General features: G+C 48.1%; 1 pseudogene; it reads right to left on the reverse strand.

The window, feature by feature from the left end:
• The window catches only part of LOC139831594 (protein STRICTOSIDINE SYNTHASE-LIKE 10-like), a 147,542-nt pseudogene that overhangs the window by 126,438 nt on the left and 1,479 nt on the right, over positions 1–19,625 (reverse strand).

Raw genomic sequence — 19,625 nt, forward strand, 5'->3', positions numbered from 1 at the left:
CTACATGGAGATGGAGATGCTCATGCAGCGTGCCGTGTTAAAGAATCCCTTGAGATGACAATGACTCGTTTTCTCAATGGTTTGAAGTATGATATCAAATGCATTGTTCGTCATTGCAATTACACCACTATGAATGAGTTTCTACATCATGCAAGTGAAGCTGAATCACAGTTGGCTGACGAAGCTAAGGCGAAAGGCCGTACTACGGGAGCAGGGCATTTCACGCCTCGGGCGCCCCCATCTACGGCGCCGACGCCATCTACGCGCTCCGCACCTTACTCTACTCCGCCTAGCAAACCGGTCTCCAATGTGCAAAACACAAAGAAGTCCGAATCTGCTACAAGTACAAGTGGTTCTAGCATGTCTACTGCGCGCAACCGCGATATGAATTGCCATACATGTGGTGGCAAGGGTCACTTTCGAAGGGATTGTCCTAACCGCAAGGTCATGATTATCAATGAGGACAATGAGTATGAGACTGGAGATGAGTTTGATCCAAATGCTCCAGAAGATGATGACTATGATAGTGATGGTGTAGATGCTTATCCGTCTGAAGCTCGCACTATAGTTGTGTCTCAGCGTGCTCTTAATGTGTTGCCTAGTGCATCTACTCAGCGCTGCAATTTGTTCCAAACAAAGGCTTTAGTTGGTCCTGACAAGGCTTGCAAGGTCATTATTGATGGCGGGAGTTACCGCAATTTAGCAAGCAAGGAGTTGTGTACCAAGCTGAAGTTGAAGTATCTACCGCACCCGCATCCATACTATATTCAGTGGTTGAGCGACAATGGTGAGATGAAGGTAAACCACATGGTGCGTGTTGAATTTGCGATTGGACCGTATAAGGATTCCATTGATTTTGATGTGGTTCCTATGACGGTGTGTCACCTGCTATTGGGTTGGCCTTGGCTCTATGACCGTTTTGTGCAACACAATGGTCGTGCCAATACATATCACTTGGAGTTCAAGGGCAAGAAAATCAATTTACAGCCTATGTCACCACAACAAATTGTCAATGAATCTCGTCAGAAAGTTGAAGTAAACTTGGAGGATGCTTCTTTAGATAGGCGAGAGAATTGTAATGTCGTTAGTGACATAACGAAAAGTAAGAGAGTGAATTCCTTAGTCTCATTAGCCACCAAAGAAGACATGAGAGAATTTAGCGAGGATCCTACAGCCATGCCTCTTGTGCTTTTGTACAGGGGTACGGTTTTGGTTTCTAACGACATGACCTCTCTTCCTCTTGGTGTTTCTAATGTTTTGCAGGAATTTGGCGACGTGTTTCCGGATGAGGTACCCGCAGGACTACCACCATTACGAGGCATTGAGCATCAAATCGACTTGATCCCCGGAGCTTCGCTACCCAATCGGGCACCATATAGAACGAACCCCGAAGAAATGAAGGAGATACAGAAGCAAGTACAAGCACTACTCGACAAAGGTTATATCCGCATAAGCATTAGTCCTTGTGATGTTCCTGTTATTCTAGTTCCTAAGAAAGATGGTACTTGGCGTACGTGCGTAGTTTGTAGAGCGATAAACAACATTACTATTCGATATCGTCATCCGATTCCCCGTTTAGAGGATATGCTAGATGAATTGAGTGGTGCTGCTGTTTTCTCTAAAATTGATTTGCGTAGTGGTTATCATCAAATTAGGATGAAAGAAGGGGATGAATGGAAAACAGCCTTTAAAACAAAATTTGGTTTATATGAGTGGTTAGTAATGCCTTTTGGTTTGACTAATGCACCTAGCACTTTCATGAGACTAATGAACCATGTTTTGCGTGAATTTATTGGCAAGTTTGTGGTTGTGTACTTTGATGACATATTAATCTACAGCCGCAATGAATCTGATCATACTATACATATTCGACATATTTTGCAAGTGTTGCGTGATAATAAACTCTATGGTAATCTTTAGAAGTGCACATTTTGCAAAGATAAGGTCATATTTCTGGGTTATGTTGTCTCTCAGCATGGAGTAGAAGTAGATGTGTCTAAAATTGAAGCTATTCAAAATTGGCCTACTCCCATGAATGTGAGTCAAGTAAGAAGTTTTCATGGTCTAGTTGTGTTTTATAGAAGATTTGTGTCCAACATTAGTACTATTGCTGCACCTTTGAATGACTTGACTAAAAAGGGTGTTGTTTTTGAGTGGGGCGCAACCCAAGATCATGCTTTTGATGAACTTAAGAGATTGTTAACTTCTGCACCGTGGCTTGTACTTCCTGATTTCAATAAGCAATTTGAGATTGAATGTGATGCTAGTGGTATTGGAATTGGTGGTGTGTTGATGCAAGAGGGTCGCCCAATTGCATATTTTTCTGAGAAACTGTCTGGTGCTAAGTTGAACTATCCTATATATGATAAAAAATTGTATGCTTTAATTAGAGTTCTTGAGGTTTGGCAACATTACTTGTGGCCAAAAGAATTTATCATACATTCTGATCATGAAGCTTTAAAATACCTGAAAGCTCAGTCTACTTTGCATAAGCGTCTTGACAAGTGGGTTGAGTTCATTGAGTCAAAAGATAATATTGTTGCTGATGCTCTATCTAGGAAGAATATGCTATTAACTCAACTTGATGTTAAAATTCCTGGATTAGAAGTACTATGTGATTTATATGCTACTGATCATGATTTTGCTGAACCATATCGCTTGTGTGCTATTGGTAAAGCATGGGAAAAATATCACATACATGATGGGTTCTTGTTTAGAGCTAACAAACTTTGTGTTCCAGAATCGTCTGTGCGTTTGCTCTTATTGCAGGAATCACGTGCTGGAGGTTTGATGGGTCACTTTGGGCGTGAGAAGACGCTACTCATGCTAGCTGACCTTTTTTATTGGCCAAAGATGAGGCGGGATGTGGACAGGTATGTGAAGCGGTGCATTATTTGCAACAAGTCCAAGTCCAAGCTGAAGCCTCACGGTTTGTATACTCCTTTACCGGCACCTACTACACCTTGGGAGGATATTAATATGGATTTCGTGTTGGGTTTGCCGCGTACTAAAAGAGGCCATGATTCTATATTTGTGGTAGTGGATAGATTTTCTAAAATGTCACATTTTATTGCCTGCCACAAAAGCGACGATGCGTCGCATATTGCTAACATGTTTTTCAGGGAGGTTGCACGTCTACATGGAGTCCCGAAGACTATTGTTTCTGATCGTGATGTGAAGTTTATGAGCTACTTCTGGAAGACGCTGTGGAGAAAGCTGGGGACGAAGCTACTTTTCAGTACTATTTGTCATCCCCAAACTGATGGTCAAACTGAAGTGGTGAATAGAACATTGTCACAACTGTTGAGATCCACGATCAAGAAGAACCTGAAGGAGTGGGAAGAGTGTTTGCCGCATGTGGAGTTTGCTTACAACAGGGCGGTACATTCTACCACGGAGCTGTGTCCTTTTGAGGTGGTGTATGGTTTCAAACCCATTACTCCACTTGACTTGTTGCCTTTGCTCATACATGAGATAGTTAATATGGAGGCATCCAAGAGGGCAGATTTTGTACGGAAGATACATGTAAAGACTAAAGAGTTGATTGAAAAGAAAGGCAAGAGCAATACTGCAAGGATGAACAAGAAGCGCAAGGAGATGTTGTTCAAGCCTGGTGATATGGTCTGGGTACATTTTCGCAAGGATAGATTCCCGAAGCTGCGGAAGTCCAAGTTGCTTCCTCGTGGTGCTGGTCCTTACAAAGTGCTTTCCAAGATCAATGATAACGCATACTCGATAGATGTTCCACTTGATGAGTTTGGTGTCAGTAATTCTTTCAATGTTGCTGATTTGACACCATATGACGGAGAAGACCTTGGAGCGTCGAGGTCGACGCCTTTTGAAGGGGGGAGATGATGAGGACATCCCTACCACACTACCACCTCCGTCATTACCAAATGAAGATGAACCTGCTGTGAAGCTCAAGTCCAATGAAGTTCGGATTGGACCAATTACAAGGGCTCGTGCGAAGCTACTTAAACAACATGTGAACTTATTCCTAAACGATACTTTGATTGATGAGAACTTTATACTGCCTAAGTCCTATTACTTATGTATCATCAGGTATGAAGAGGATACAAGCATCGCACGAGGAGGAGAGGAGCAGCTGGACATGAAGATGGACGTGGAGCGCGCGAGAGGAGAAGAGAAAGTCTAGGCCGGCCCAGCACCCGGTCAGACTGGCCGCCACACCGGCGCGCCCGGTCCCTGGCCCGGTCCAACCGGGCGGCACACCGGATCCGGCCCGGCGCCAACCGGAAAATCAGCTGATGCCAACCGGGAGGATTACTGCGCGACAATTCACCCGCCCGGTCAGCACCCGGTCCCTGGCCCGGTTTGAACCGGCCAGCCCGGTCCCGGGCCCGGTCGACCGCACCCCCAGACCGGCCGTGTCCGAGTCTGTCTCGACCAGATCTATTCTGGGTCGGTTATTTTCGTACTTTTTCGACCTGAGGTCGTCCCGAACGCCTATATAAGTGCCCAGGACGCCCCCAAAGTTGCTTTAGACCACGTTTAAGATAAACCCTAGTTCTTAGTTGTTTGCTCTGCAAAACTATTGAATTCCCTACACCATATTGCTTGATATTGTGTAGATCTGAAAGTCTTGTGTAATCTGCTGTTCCATTGGGAATTAGAAGGTTGCAACTTACCGCTTCGTGGTCGGCGGCTACGTGCGCAAGTGTGTGGAGTTGCGAATATCTTGCAGGGTTGAGAGCGGTTGCATTGGCGACAGGGACCAATCGAGAGATCTCGTTGCGTCATACAAGTTATCATCCACGTCATCAAGTTACCTCCGCTGCAATCACCCCGTGAACATCATCACCACCGTTTCTTACTGAGAAGATCGGGCCACCCCTTATAAGGATCCAAGCCTCAGTCGTTAGGTTAGCACAAATGGATGAAAGCTGAGTAGAAATTACCTTCTGAGGAACCTTGTGCCGGTCTCTGTGAAGTAGACGACTCATGTTTCGTGGTCGATCTCGACGCCATCGGCGAAGATGAATGGGCTCCCGGACAGTTTAGGTATTTGTTGCACATCGAAGACTGTGTAGATTTATCATTGAAATTTTTGGAAGATTTTGGCCAATCTCAGCAGGAAAGGTTCCATCAAGGTTGTTATTTGATTGAGTAAGGCCTTGCAGTTGTACCAGTGGTGAAAACCAAGGAAGCATCTGTCCGACTAATCCATTCAAACTTCAAAGACAGATTAACTGTTGTAAGATTTGTCAGCTGACCAAGCTGGAATGGTGTCATTCAGTAATTTGCCTTGCAGATTTAGCAACATCACCATAGAATACCATCAGAATCTGACCAGTAAACGGTTGTATGACGGATCAAGAAGGCCGCTATTGTGAACAAACCCAGAATCAGTGTGAACCTCATTCAGATCTCAATACGAATCAACCCATTCAGTCTGTTCATACGAAGGTTCAGGAACCCAAGGTTCTGCAGACTTTCCAGCTGACCAATCGCCAACGGGACCATAGATAGACATCTTAGTGGGGTGCTGCAGCTGACCAAGCCCCGATCTAAGCCAAACGGCAGTTCTAGCTCATGTCCTTGCTAAATTAGGTAGACACTGACTAACCCTGTTCAGGGCCGGCTCTAAGATTTCAAAGGCCCCGGGGCGAACTCTATCAATGGGCCCAACAGTTAAAAAAATCGATTGCATAAACACCGATAATTTTTCAGTAGCAACATACATCTGATAAATTTTCTTATCTTTGTTCGAAACTAAGTATGGTAGAAGCTACAACGCATACAAAAGGAGACATAACATGCGAACAAACCTCCAAGACTTCGGTAATCATGAGAAACGAGACTTTCGTGCTTTTGTTGACGCAAAGTCATCAAATGACAATGTCGAGATCAATACTATCCAGCATATTCCTCTCAATGCAGCAACATTCCAAGTTCTAGGATCATAAATATCAAAAGAAGAAGCTTGCTCATCTATGTTGCCAGGATGCTCACTTTCGGTGTTCTGATTGGCATCAAGATTAGCATCATTTTCCTCCAATATATTCGCAGTCTCATCAGCCTGTTCTTCACCATTGGTGATATATAATTGCTCAGAATTGTGATTGGTGTCATTCCTCAAAACAAATTTATTCATGGCCCCCTTCTGAGATTCAATCAACTTGTCTATTCTTTTCTTGTTGTTCCTTTTCTGACAACCAGAGGGATACTTCTTATTCAACATGATTGATGATTGCAAGACCTGACTGTTGTAGTTGTAACTGATACAAAAAATAAACACAATAATTTGGTCAACAAATTGAGAATTTTTCACTTGGAACAATCTAAAATAGAGCCTCATGAAATTTGTGATGAGAGAATTACTTTCAACTACGTAGTCAGTAGTTTCTAACCTGAACCGGCTGACTGCTGATTGATACGGCTTGCTGATTGATATCTCCTAGGGCCTGATATCTCCGCTGCAGATCGGTGAGAGCCTGCCTGCACTCCGCGTCTCCGCCTCCCAGCTACGTTGTCGTGCGGCCGTGCGATGTGCCGAAGTGCAATCTTGCATGAGCTAGTCTCTGGCTCTCTACCGTGACCCAGCCCTGCCCTGTATTGTAGTATATACAGGTGAGGAGGTTTTCTTCCTGGCTTCTGTGCGGACTGTGCGTGAATTGATTGCTGATTCAATTCAGAACGAGAAGAAACTCAACCGTCAAGAGAACGAACAGTCGAGAACCTGGATCGCTGATTATTTCGTGAAGCGATCGCTGATTATTTCGTGTGCAACATGGATCCTGGGCCTTTTTTCTCTACTCTTCCCTGTATTGTATACTACATATTGGGCCCCAATTTAGGCTGGGCCCCGGGCGGTCGCACTTCCTGCCCTGGTCCAGAGCCGGCCCTGACCCTGTTTTGCATAGGATCCACTTTTACAAAAGAAGTAACTCTATTACTATTAAACATATCTCTAATCTCTGAAATCAAATGTGCGATTGACGAGCGGTCTTGGTTCTTCTCTTTGATAGCATCAATTAGAACTGAACAGTCGAGCTCAACTGTTATTGGACTATCGCTCCTTTGCATAGCCAATCTCAAACCTTCTTCACATGCCATAGCTTCGGCCTCAAGAGGATCAGAACAGTTTAACAACTGACGACAAGTCGAGAATGATGTGGCCATTCTCATATCTAAGCACCATACCAGCTTTGGCCGAGCCATCTTCCAACTTGACCGATCCATCACAGTTTAACTTCACCCAACCTGTAGGAGGGAGTTCCCAATATTGTTAGGTGGCTTTTTTGGTACAACACCAACCGAGTTTGAAACTGAACCAGTTAGAACTGGTTGCTTGCCTTTGATCATATCTCCGGTTGATGAAGTCTTCAGGTTTTTTTAGTATCCTCATGTAGCCAGTGAGGAAGCGCTTGGAACTCTCGATCGAAGGGAGAGGTTTAGAATGAGTAGCTTCGTTACGAGCACGCCCAGTTCAGGTCCAAGGCTCCAAGCTGCTTGGAGACGTTGTCCTCTGGACTGACCACTCTCAGCCAAAGTAGGCATCCGCGACGTATAGTTCTCCGGTGTTATTGTTAAACATGAGGACAAATGGACGTCCGCACTCGTGCTCATTCATCGGGCCTTGGCATTCTCTGCAACTGTCCAGTCTGCAGTTCACACAATTGATCAGTTTTAGTCAAAGAATGCTAGGATTAGGAAGAAGTCAGACTCATTGCCTTGTACTATGTACTAGTATTACGAAGAATAAAGAAAGTGATCAGAGATTCAGGCGTTAATGAACGAGGTGAGAGTATGTAAAGTTCTGCACTGAATTTCCCCAGGCCAACAGTCTGAGCTGAATGTGGAGCGTATCTCTTTGTTACTTGACTTTCTGAACAATAGAAAAAGAGCTGCTGTCCGGCACTAATTCTTCTCTAGCCCAGCTTCAGTAGCATGATTTATTAATTTGTGACGATCAAACCTTGAAGCAGGGATTCCACCGTCGCCGTCCATGAGAGGGATCACTCCAGTAGGCCTCCCTCCCTTACTCCGGCACTAATGCCGTTGTTGGCACACGGTTGCAAGTAGACCTGAAAATTAAAAGCTGCCACGCGCTGCTACTCGTTCCACACAGAAACTGGAATACGACCTCTCACAAAAACTTGTAATACGACGTATCATACAACACTACATGCCGGCACTTCTTAGATCCATTCACGTACCAGTCCAGATTAATGGCGGTTAGCTATGGCTACCTGAATTTCATCTGACATGATTGAACCAAGATGTTGCCAAAAAGAGTTTAGTTTTGCCTGCAAAAAAAGGGAGAGTAAGACGCCTAAATTTGTGGTCGGGGGGACTTGAACCCAGGTGGTGGGGTGTACATCACTCCCTCTAATTTCAGTCCCTTGTATTTTTAGAAGGTTCAGCATAAGCTCCCTCTTTTCATATGTACTCCCTCCGTACTTAAATAAGTGTAACTTTAGGATATGTCTTTAGTTAAACTTTATTAGTTTTGGCTAACTCTCTTGAAAAACAGTACTCCCAAATATGCCACACAATAACAGCTAGAACCGTGGCACATTTAATGACACTAAACCGTTAGATTCATATTGACATGTAGTTTAATAATATGGTAATTTGATGTCACATATATTTATATTTTTGTGTAAAAGTTAGGTTAAATTTGAAAACGTTTGACTTCCAAAAGAGCAGAACATACACTTATTCACGAACGGAGGAAGTATATACAAGAGTAACAAGACCCATTACCGAAATATGAAATATCAAGTATAAATAAAGGATAATTATTATCTATTTAAATACACCACTCATGGAAATTTCTAGGTGGTTCTATCTATGTGTTATTTGCGGAAAACATAATTTTATGGAACAACCTTTTGCGTGAATCAGTATAGTGAAGAAGCGAATATTTTTTCATAATTAAATTTTCCATAAAATATTTTTAGTCTCTTGAGATTTTGTATGTACCTTAATTTGCACCTCATTTGGCAAAATCAAACAAGTTTGGCCTCTCACACAATCCTGAGTCCTTTTTTGAAGGAATCTCAATTGCTTTTCTCGCTAGTGTCACCTGGTTTTGACCTCACTTCCACATGTGTCCCTCCAACCTTAGTTTCTTCTTCAGATCTTATACTCGATCAAAACTCCTTTCCCTTTTTTTTGAGAGAGCCAAATAGCATCATTACAGAGTTCATCCCGGATCAGTTCCGGGGTGACACCTACAGAAATATTACAAACCAGGGACTCGGCTGACCGAGCCAACTTGTGTGCTACCACATTCAGTTTGCGACTAGAAAATTTAAACGCGCAAGACTGGAAGTCTGCCGCCAAAGATTTGATATCCTTTATTACAGAACCTAGAAGAGACCGGTCCATACGTGTTGAAGAGATGCGTTGGATCAAAGAGAGGTAGTCAGACACAAGCACTTCCTTTATAATGCCATGGTATCGAGAGATCGTCAGAGCACGTCGAACTGCGATTGCCTCTGCCAGTTCCAGTGACTGAAAACCATCGAATCCCTCGCTGGCAGAAAGGATGAAGTTACCATTGTGATCCCTCAGCATAATGCCACAGCCCATGCGGCAACCCGCTGGGGAACAGAGCAACATCGACATTGATACAGGTAAAATCTGTAGGAGGAGGAATCCAACGAGAAACCACCACCCTAGCCGACCTCTTCCCTGTATCTGACGACCTGCCCAAGTGAGTCAGAATCATCTCCACATATACCAAAATCTTCGACGCCACTCTCGAAGCTTGAGGCTACACATTATCATTTCTGACATCATTCTGAGCATCCCAAATATGCCACACAATAACAGCTTGAACCGTGGCACTTGTGATGGATTCCCGCTTTAGAAAATCAAAGATCCATTGCCTGGCATTAACAAGGTCCTTCCTGCACAAACGAAGAGGAAATTGCTTTTTCACCTCTGCCCAAACAGCCCTAGCAAAAGGACAAAACAGGATCAAGTGCTCAATCCTCTCCTGCTGAACACAAAAAACACAACAGTCGTCAGCTGGAATATGTCGCCTAGTTAACTGATAACCAGTAGGAAGATAGTCGTGAATCATTCTCCAGAGTGCAATCCTCATTTTGCTATGATCTAGGACTGAGCATACCGCCTTCCAATTCTTCTCCTCGGTATCTCTATCTGAAGAGGACCCACTACAAGCAGTGGTGCGTTGGGAGAAAAAGCTCGCACTGCGAGCAAGATTGTAAGCTGACCTGGCTGAATACCCACCATATTTGTTTGAGGCCACAAAATGAAATCAGTTCCGCCATGGCGGCTAATCGGGACATGCAGGATCATATTCACCAGTTCTTCGTGGAAGAAGGTGCGGACTGTATCCATCTCCCAATCAGTGCCACCATCATTCATCAAAAAGTGAACCTTTGCTGTAGCAGGAATCAGTCATAGAGGTTCAAAAGTCCCCTAGGGATAACCAGTTTCCCAATTGTCCTTCAAGATACTCACTTCTTCTCCCCATCTCCCCATACGATACCCCATCTAATCCCACGGAGAAACAAATCATGACCAAAAAGAATGGACCTCCAAGTAAAAGAGGATGATCTCGGTTGCCAGTAGCCAAGAAATCAGAGTCAGGGAAGTAGCGGCCTTTGAGCACCCTGGCACACAGAGACGAGGGTTCTGTAAGTAATCGTCAACTCTGTTTGCCGAGCATAGCTTGATTGTATAGAGCAAATTCTCTAAAACCCAGGTGTTACGATCTCACTTAGGGTTCATACAAATCTCCTACAGTTCGATGCAAATCCTGAGTTACAGATCCTGATGGATCGGAGGGACGAACCCTCAGGGAACATTCATCTAATCAGTTCGTCTGCAGGCGGCGCTCTTCGTGGAGATATGTAGCCGACGCCATCGTCTCTTCCTTCGCCATCCTGGGTTGGGCCTTGGTCTTGTCATGGGCCTTGGGCTGGGTCGTGACATCCCCTCCTCCATGAGAGCTGGCTTGCCCCCAAGCCAGTAGTCCAGGAAAGCGCACGCGAAGTGGTGCTTCATCCTCCCAGGAGATTGCAGAACTCGGAAGCCCCAGCCAGCGGATGAGGACGCGGGGCACCTCGACGCCACCACGTTGGATGCAACGCCGTGCCAAGATCTTCTTAGGTTGCAGGAGTACCATGGAGTCCAGGTCCAGTAAGGCGAGGTCGTCTGTCGTTGGCGAGGCCGACGGTAGCCGACGCTTCAGTTGCGAGACATGGACGACATTGTGGATCTTGCTGCTGGCGGGTAGCTCCAGGCGATAAGCCACTTCTCCAACGCGCGCCAGGATTTTGTATGGCCCGAAGAACTTGAACGCCAGCTTCTGGCTACTCCTTGGCGCCAGGGATGTCTGCACATATGGTTGCAGCTTGAGGAAGACCATGTCGCCAACGTCGAAGGAGCGTTCTGTCCGGTGTTTGTCCGCTTGCTTCTTCATCCTTTGCTGGGCACGAAGTAGGTGCTGCTTCAGGAGGGCAGTCATGGTCTCCCTTTCCTGCATCCAGTATTCGAGGTCAGGGACATTGCATGCTGCCGCAGCAGAGATACCAAAGTGTCGAGGTGGTTGCCCGTAAAGCGCTTCAAATGGGGCGCGTCCAATGGCTGAATGAAACGCTGTATTGTACCAGAACTCCGCCAGGGGTAACCAACGAAACCATTTGGTGGGGCAAGCATGAACTGTGCATCGAAGGAATGACTCCAGGCATTGATTAAGCCGTTCCGTCTGACCGTCCGTCTGTGGGTGGTATGCTGAACTCATCATCAGCTGCGTGTCTGTGAGGCGAAACAAGGCTTGCCAGAGTGTGCTGGTGAAGATCATATCCCTGTCCGACACAATGCACTGGGGAAGACCGTGGAGCTTATAGATGTTGTCCACGAACGCCTGGGCGACCTGTAGAGCTGTATATGGATGCTTTAGGGGAATGAAGTGGCCATACTTGGTTAGCTTGTCGACGACGACCAGAATCACATCATGACCATTTGACTTGGGCAATCCTTCGATAAAGTCGAGGCTGATGGTGTGCCAGGCAGATGGTGGAACTGGAAGAGGTTGCAGCAGCCCTGGCAGTTTCGTATGCTCCGCCTTGGCTCGCTGACAAGTGTCACAGCGCTGGACGAAATCATGAAATGACTGTTTCAGGTTTGGCCAATCAAACAGTTTCTTGATACGCTGGTAGGTGGCCAAAGTTCCAGAATGTCCACCAATACCACTGTCGTGTAAGGCTTGCAAGATGTGCTGCTGTGCTACATAATTTCCTCCTACCCACACTCTGCCTTTCTTACGGATAACACCATCTCGCGGTTCAAAACCTTCAGCATTCGTACCTGAAAGGCTCAGCTCAGTCCATAGCTTTTTTGTTGATGCATCATCAGTATACCCACTGACCAATTTATCCAGCCATGAAGGAACAACTGCTGATATAGCCAACAATTCAGAGGAGTGTTGGCAATGAGAGAGATCATCTGCAGCCGCGTTCGTGATGCCTTTCTTATACTGGATGGTATACTGCAGTCCCATCAACTTGACGAAGGCCTTGTGCTGTATTCCTGTGCCGAGGCGCTGTTCAGTCAGATGGAGAAGGCTTTTCTGGTCTGTGCGAATAACAAATTCTTTGTGTTGCAAATAGGACCTCCACTTATCGACCGCCATAAGGATAGCGAGGCACTCCTTCTCATAGGTTGAGAGCGCTTGATTGCGTGGACTCAATGCCTTACTGAGGTAGGCCATGGGGTGCCCTTGCTGCATGAGCACTGCTCCCACGCCAGATTGACAGGCATCAGTTTCCACTACAAACTGTTGGGAAAAATCAAGGAGAGCGAGGACCGGAGCCTGCACAAGTGCCCGTTTCAGCGCCTGAAAGGCTTCTTCCGTAACTGGTGTCCATTGGTACACCTCTCCTTTGCGTAACACTTGAGTGAGGGGTTTACTGATGAGACCATAGTGCTTGATGAACTTGCGGTAATAGCCCGTCAAACCTAAGAATCCCCGGAGCTCTTTCAGGTTTCTGGGTCTAGGCCAGTCCTTGACGGCTGTGATTTTGGAGCTATCCGTGGCCACGCCGTTAATGCCAATGACGTGTCCGAGATACTCCAGGTTTTGCTTGGCAAAAGAACACTTGGAGTGTTTCAAGGTGAGTTGCTGGTCGCGAAGAACTTGGAACACTTCTGTCAACTGCTTGGCATGCTGCTCCACAGTTGTGGTGTAGACAAGAATATCGTCCATGAACACCAAGACTCCTTTGCATAGCACCTTCTCGAAAATTGAGTTCATCACACTCTGAAATGTTGCTGGAGCGTTGGTGAGGCCGAAAGGCATGACCAAGAACTCGTACATGCCCTGATGAGTGCGGAAAGCCGTCTTGTACTCGTCACCCTCTGCCACTCGTAGCTGATGGTACCCTGATGATAGGTCGAGTTTGGTGCACCAACGAGCTCCTGCCAGCTCGTAGAGCAATTCGTCCACCACGGGTATGGGGTGCTTATGCTTGATGGTGATGGAGTTGAGTTGCCGATAGTCAATGCAAAATCTCCATGTTCCATCTTTTTTACGGACCAACAGAACCGGAGAAGCAAAGGGGCTGGAGCTATGCCGTATGATACCTTGTTGCAGCATGAGGTGTATTTGGCGCTCAATTTCATTCTTCTGATGAGGCGCATACCGGTATGGTCGCACATTAACTGGTTGAGCTCCTGGTACAAGCGGAATGCGGTGATCGTGCTGACGACGACAGGAGCTATCACTGGGTGCTCCCCTTCGCCTGTTGCAGTCTCCAAAGTATGCAGGCTGCCCTGTTGGTGTATTGGTTGCACTTCAACGCATTCAGCAATTGCACCCCGACGCAACAGGCCCTGGAGCTGACGGGCAGTAATTTGACGGCCTGGCGTGTGCTCATCCTGAATGCCTTGCAAGGTAATGCGCTGCCCGCGATGCTGGAAACGCATGCGGCGATTGCGCCAGTGCACCCACATTGGACTGAATTCCTCGAGCCAATCCGCTCCCAGAATGATATCATAGCAGCCCAATGGTAAGATCTTCATGTCCTGCTGGAAGGTATGCCCCTGGGTGCGCCATGTCAGGTTAGGCAGCATCTTGTCGCTGACCATGGTGTCGCCATTGGCGATGACGAACTGTGACGGCTCACAAGGTTGAGGAGAGGCGTGGAGCTTGTCGACAAGACGAGTGTCGATGAAGGAGGCACCACTGCCAGAGTCGACGAGGATAAGAACTTCGTGTTCGTCCACGTGCCCATGGAGACGAATGGTGCGGCGCCGTGCTGGAGTAGAGCCCGCGATCGCCACGATGTCGGCGCCCATGAGTTCGTCGCCCGAACTGGCCTCGCCATCAGACCCTGGGTCCGGGTCTGGTGGTAGGGCGTCCAGCAATTCCTCCAGAATATGTAGAGGCACTTGAGTGGGGCACTTGTGGGTGCGGTTCCACTTCTCACCGCAAGTGAAACATTGTCCTCTCGACTTGCGGAAGGCGCGGAGTGCCTCCAGCTTGGCATCCCAGCGTGGTGCTTCTGGCTTCTTCTGTTCATCCCCACGGCTTAGAATACTTGGCCTTGTCCGTATTATGGAAGGTACGGTGATTGGTGCGCGAGGACGAAGACGAGTGGTGTTGTTGTTGTTGCCGAACATTTTCCTGCTCCGTTTCCTGCAATTGGGCCAAGAGACTAGCAGTATCCACATCTTCAGGTAAATGCAACAGAACAACAGCGCGCAATTCATCAGCTAAGCCTGCGATGAAATGCTCCACAAAGAAGACCTCACTAGTGCTAGGATCATGCAGGAGGATTTGGTGTTTCAACTGATTGAATTTTTCTGTGTATGCCTCTACATTTCCTAACTGCCTAATGGTGAGGATCTGGCGCATGAACAAATTAAATTTGTTTTTGCCCCGATAGGACTCTACAGCTTTGTATAAGTCTTCCCAGTGGATGATATATTGTTTAGATTGCACTGTTTTGAGCCACAGCGCTGCGTTCCCCACAAGATGCCGTAGATCTCAAAATACATCTCACAGTTATCCTTCCAAATAGTGGGATCGGGGCCATCGAACTTGGGGAAATCCATCTTAGGAGTGGAAGTATAGCGAGTGTGATTCCTAGGTCGATCATATGAATCCTCTTCATGGTATGCAGGATATGGATCAGTGACGATGATCGTACCATTGTCCGGGGGAAATCGGCGAGACCCGGAGGCCTCGTGATTGTACCCCTGTGTAGGAATGTCGTTGCCGTGCCCATCGGGCCGTCGCGCTGCCGCCGCGCCCTGCAGCGGTGTAGTAGGCAGATGCACGGGCGTTGGAGGTCGTGGTGGCGGCCGCGACTCGATGACGCCCAGCCTCGCAGCGGCATCCTCCGCGTGAAGCTTGAGCGTGGTGGTCGCCGCCGAGAGATCGGCGACCGAGGCGTCCATGGACTTCATCCACGACGCCAAGCCCGCGAACTGCTCGGCGAGGGAGTCCAGCTTGGCGTTGGTGGCTTCCGCCGTGGCAGCGAGGCTCTCCGACATCCTTCGCTCCGCCGACGTGGGTCTCTTCGGCGCCAGGGTGTACCCAACTCTCCTCGATCAACCGTCGTCGGCCCGGTAGCAGCAGATCGAGATCTGATACCGCCGGATCCGCTTCGGAATTAGGATCAGAGAAAAAATTTGGGGGTGGTGGTTGGTGACTCTGATACCAGGTGTTACGATCTCACTTAGGGTTCATACAAATCTCCTACAGTTCGATGCAAATCCAGAGTTACAGATCCTGATGGATCGGAGGGACGAACCCTCAGGGAACATTCATCTAATCAGTTCGTCTGGAGGCGGCGCTCTTCGTGGAGATATGTAGCCGACGCCATCGTCTCTTCCTTCGCCATCCTGGGTTGGGCCTTGGTCCTGTCATGGGCCTTGGGCTGGGTCGTGACACCAGGCCACCTAGAGATTAACTTCGGGGAGGATAACCACGACTTGGACCTCCAGTGCATTTTCTTGCAACCGTCCTCAAAACCCCACCAATGATTAGCTATGCTTCCTTTCATTTTATCACAGATAGAAAGTGACACTTGGAAGCACCTCATGATATAGTTCAGTGTAGCTTGCACCACCGATTTCAGCCATACTTTCTTGCCCGTGCGTGATAAGGGACGCCCAGAACAGCTAGCTGAAGTGACACATCTCATGGCTGAGTTGATCCAACCTGAAGCAAAACCAAGCTTACTAAGACACCCATGAATGTACTCCCACTCAATATGATCATACACTTTCATCACGTCTATCTTAAGAGCAAAGAAAGGGCTCTTGCAATTCTGACGTCCAACAGTGCGCAGGCATTCATACGCAATAAGGGCACTGTCAGTAATAAGACATCCTGATACAAAGGCGCTCTAGTATTCTGAGATAATGTCCGGTAAAAGTAGCTTCAATCTGTTAGAGACAACTTTGGAAGCGATCTTGTATAGGAGATTACACAGGCTGATTGGTCTAAATTTAGACAAATGTTTCGTATTGGTTACCTTTTTTCGACCTTCCTCGCGTATGTATAAGACCGAATCCATTCATTTTCGAAATCGATTTCGAAAAAGAACTACTAATCCTTAACTTTTCGAGGAATCCTTTATCAGTGGTTGTGAATGACTGACTTTTTCAATCCTTTCGACCTTGGTTCCGGAGGAGCAAGTCAGAAATGAGTAGCATTCGCTGATGCCGAATAAACCAACTTTAAGATGGGATAAGATGCTCGATAAGGCATGAGGTTCAGTATCATAACAATTTCCTCGTAGTAGCGCCAGCGAATCTCATCAAGAACTCTTTGTGCTTTGAAAACAGATATATTTATACGTTTTTGTGCTTTGAAAATTCGCTCAAACTTAAGTAAACGATCGGTTGGAACTTTCCTTGCGAGTTTCCTTAGCCCACTTTTCTTCTTCAATTCCTCATAATAGGTTAGATCGCACCAATCTAAATTCCTTTTATTCCAAGGCGAAGGTTGAATCACTTAGCCAACATCAAGAAGCTATTGGCACCTTGTTGAATCGAAATAAAGAATACCAATCTTTGATGATTTTGTCGGCATCCAACTGTTCTCAAATTGGTTTATTCAAGAACCCAAAACATCCCAATACGATAAAAGAATTGAATCCTAGAATTCCTATTCGAGAAATTTTTGGGCCCTTAGGCGTTATTGTCCCTAGTATATCGAATTTTTCTTTATCTTACTATTTACTAACGCATATGGGGGGAAATCGCCCCAGCTTCTGCATCCAAGGGATGCATAGGGCTTTTTTATTAGATTATTCGCAACATCTTACAAGAGCAATACAAAAGATCAAACTCGAAGCCACCTCGCTAAACCTACAGAGGGATGAAGGGGGTGACAATACACCAACTCACATCATCCAAACAACCAAATGCCTCCCCAAGCCGCCCAATAGCAGGTGAGAAGCACATCCAGTGAAGCAGACTCTCAGCGCACACTAACACACACGCCACAGAAATCTCTACCGCCGTCTTCCTCGCACCCATCTTCAAGAGGGATCACCGCACTGACCTTGCCAGACCTACCGTCGATGTCACCATGACGCTAGACAGCTCCACCATCCTGCATGTGTCCTGCGGTCCGCGCCCGTTTTCGATACCCTGCAGCTCCACGCCGCCGAGAATCATCAACATCAACGTGGTAGATGAACACCACTCCACCAAAAGATCCACCTCCATCCAGCAGCTGCTCCAAAAATGATGCCCCAAGAGATAGAACGACGCAGGAAGCACCGTCATCATCCGATCTGGGAGACCCGGATCTAGGGTTTCCCTCAGAGCAGCACGAGTGAGTAGCCGCAGACTGCGATGACGATGCCTTTAAGAAGGAAGCGACGCTTAACTCCGCCATCGCCCGCCAATCGTGGCATGGTTTTCACCGACAGCCGCTAGTCCCCAACTCGGCAAGAGCCAGCGTAGAGGCCAGCAAAGATGATGCCTTTGTATTGGTTACCTTGGGTATGAGGACAATAATCGAGTCACAAGAGAACCAACCTGAGGTTGGGTGGTTAGTAGGGTGGTTGTACCCCCAGCCCACCAGAGTTCAAACCCCAGTTTTGACATCTGTGTGTCTCATAAAGAAGGAATATTCATTCAGTGGGAGGCGACGTTCCCGTCGACAGCGAGGCGCCTGTGGTGACTTCGTCAATTTAAGATCCAATCCGCCGGCTCAGTCTTTCGGAGGTGCTCATAAGGGTAAGGTGTGCGTATGTGCGTTCATATGGGTGAGTGTATGCACGTGTATGTAAACGTCTGCGTTTGTACTGTGTTTCTCAAAAAAGAAAAAATAACCGAGTCACAAAGACCCTCTGGAATATCATTGCCGTCCAAGAAACTTCTCACCGCCTCACACACCATATCCTGCACAAGATCCCAATGAACCTGGTAAAATATGGCTGGAAAGCCGTTGAGATCAGGTGCCTTGGTAGGGTCCATTTGGAAAAGGGCCATCCTAATCTCGTCATTGGTGTAGGGCTTACATAGATCAGCATTCAAGCAAGTTCAAGCATAAGGGCATCTCCAACCGCGCGACCCAAACGGACGCGCTGGGCCGTCCGGTTTGGGCCATTTGGGTGACCGAGCGGACACGCGGACAGCGGTCCGCGTCCGCGTGTCCGTTTGGGTCGCGCGCTGTGCCTAACGCGCGGACGCATCGCAAAAAACGTAGAAACAGGAAAACAAAAGAAAATACGAATTTAAACGAAATTATATTGAACATATGCCCTATTTTGAGCAAATTTGTACATAGCCCTATTTTGGGCAAATAAAACTAACAAAAGAAGCCCCTATATGGGCTTTTAAATTTAAACTACTATTTAAAACCCTCTATTAGGGTTTGGTCGGCGGCGCGGTGGCCGCCGGTGCGCCGCCTAGCCCCTGTGGGCGTCGTCGGCGACGTCGTCGACGTCCCCGGGCGGCGAGGCGCTGTTGTGGCTCGACCGCGCCGGAGACTCCGGCGACGGAGACCACAGGCCTCCTCCCACGGCGAGTGGGGGTCCGGAGCCACCCGCGGCTGCGGCGGCGCACGGAGCGGCGCCTCCTCCCCGAGGCGCTGCTGCCTCTCTGCCGGGCGCGGCGCACGGCCTCCGGCGCCGCCGCCGGTCGGCGCGGCGCCGTCCTCTGGCGGCGCTGCTCGTCGGCGCGGCGCCTGGCCTCCTCCTGCCGCGCCGCCTCCTCCTCTTCCTCCCGTCGCGCCTGGAGGGCCTGGGCGTAGAGCTCCCAGCCCTCCGCCTCCTCCACCTCCCGCCGCGCCGCCTCCTCCATTTCGGAGGTGCGAATGGCCGCATGGAGGTGCGGCCATTTCGCCTCCTCCTCCGCCCCCGAGATGATCAGGGCGGCGCGGAGGTCCGGGTCCTCCTCCGAGGACTCCGGCTTCGGCTCGAGGAGGAGAGGCGGCGGTTGCGGCAATGCCGCACCGCCGCGGGCGGCCTCTCCGATGTGGAGGCCGCGTTGGTTTCCTCCCGACGGCCGCAACGCCGGCGGACGACGGCGGCTGCTGCTCGCCTCGTCGTCGTTCGCTCCGGGAGCGAACCGTCGCTTCGGGGCCATGGCGGCGGTTTTGCTCGGGGAGTGAAGTGGAGGGCCAGATCCCCTCCAGTCCCCATTTAATAGTCTCC

Source organism: Lolium perenne, chromosome 5 (assembly GCF_019359855.2).
Source record: "Lolium perenne isolate Kyuss_39 chromosome 5, Kyuss_2.0, whole genome shotgun sequence".
Lineage (NCBI taxonomy): Eukaryota > Viridiplantae > Streptophyta > Magnoliopsida > Poales > Poaceae > Lolium > Lolium perenne.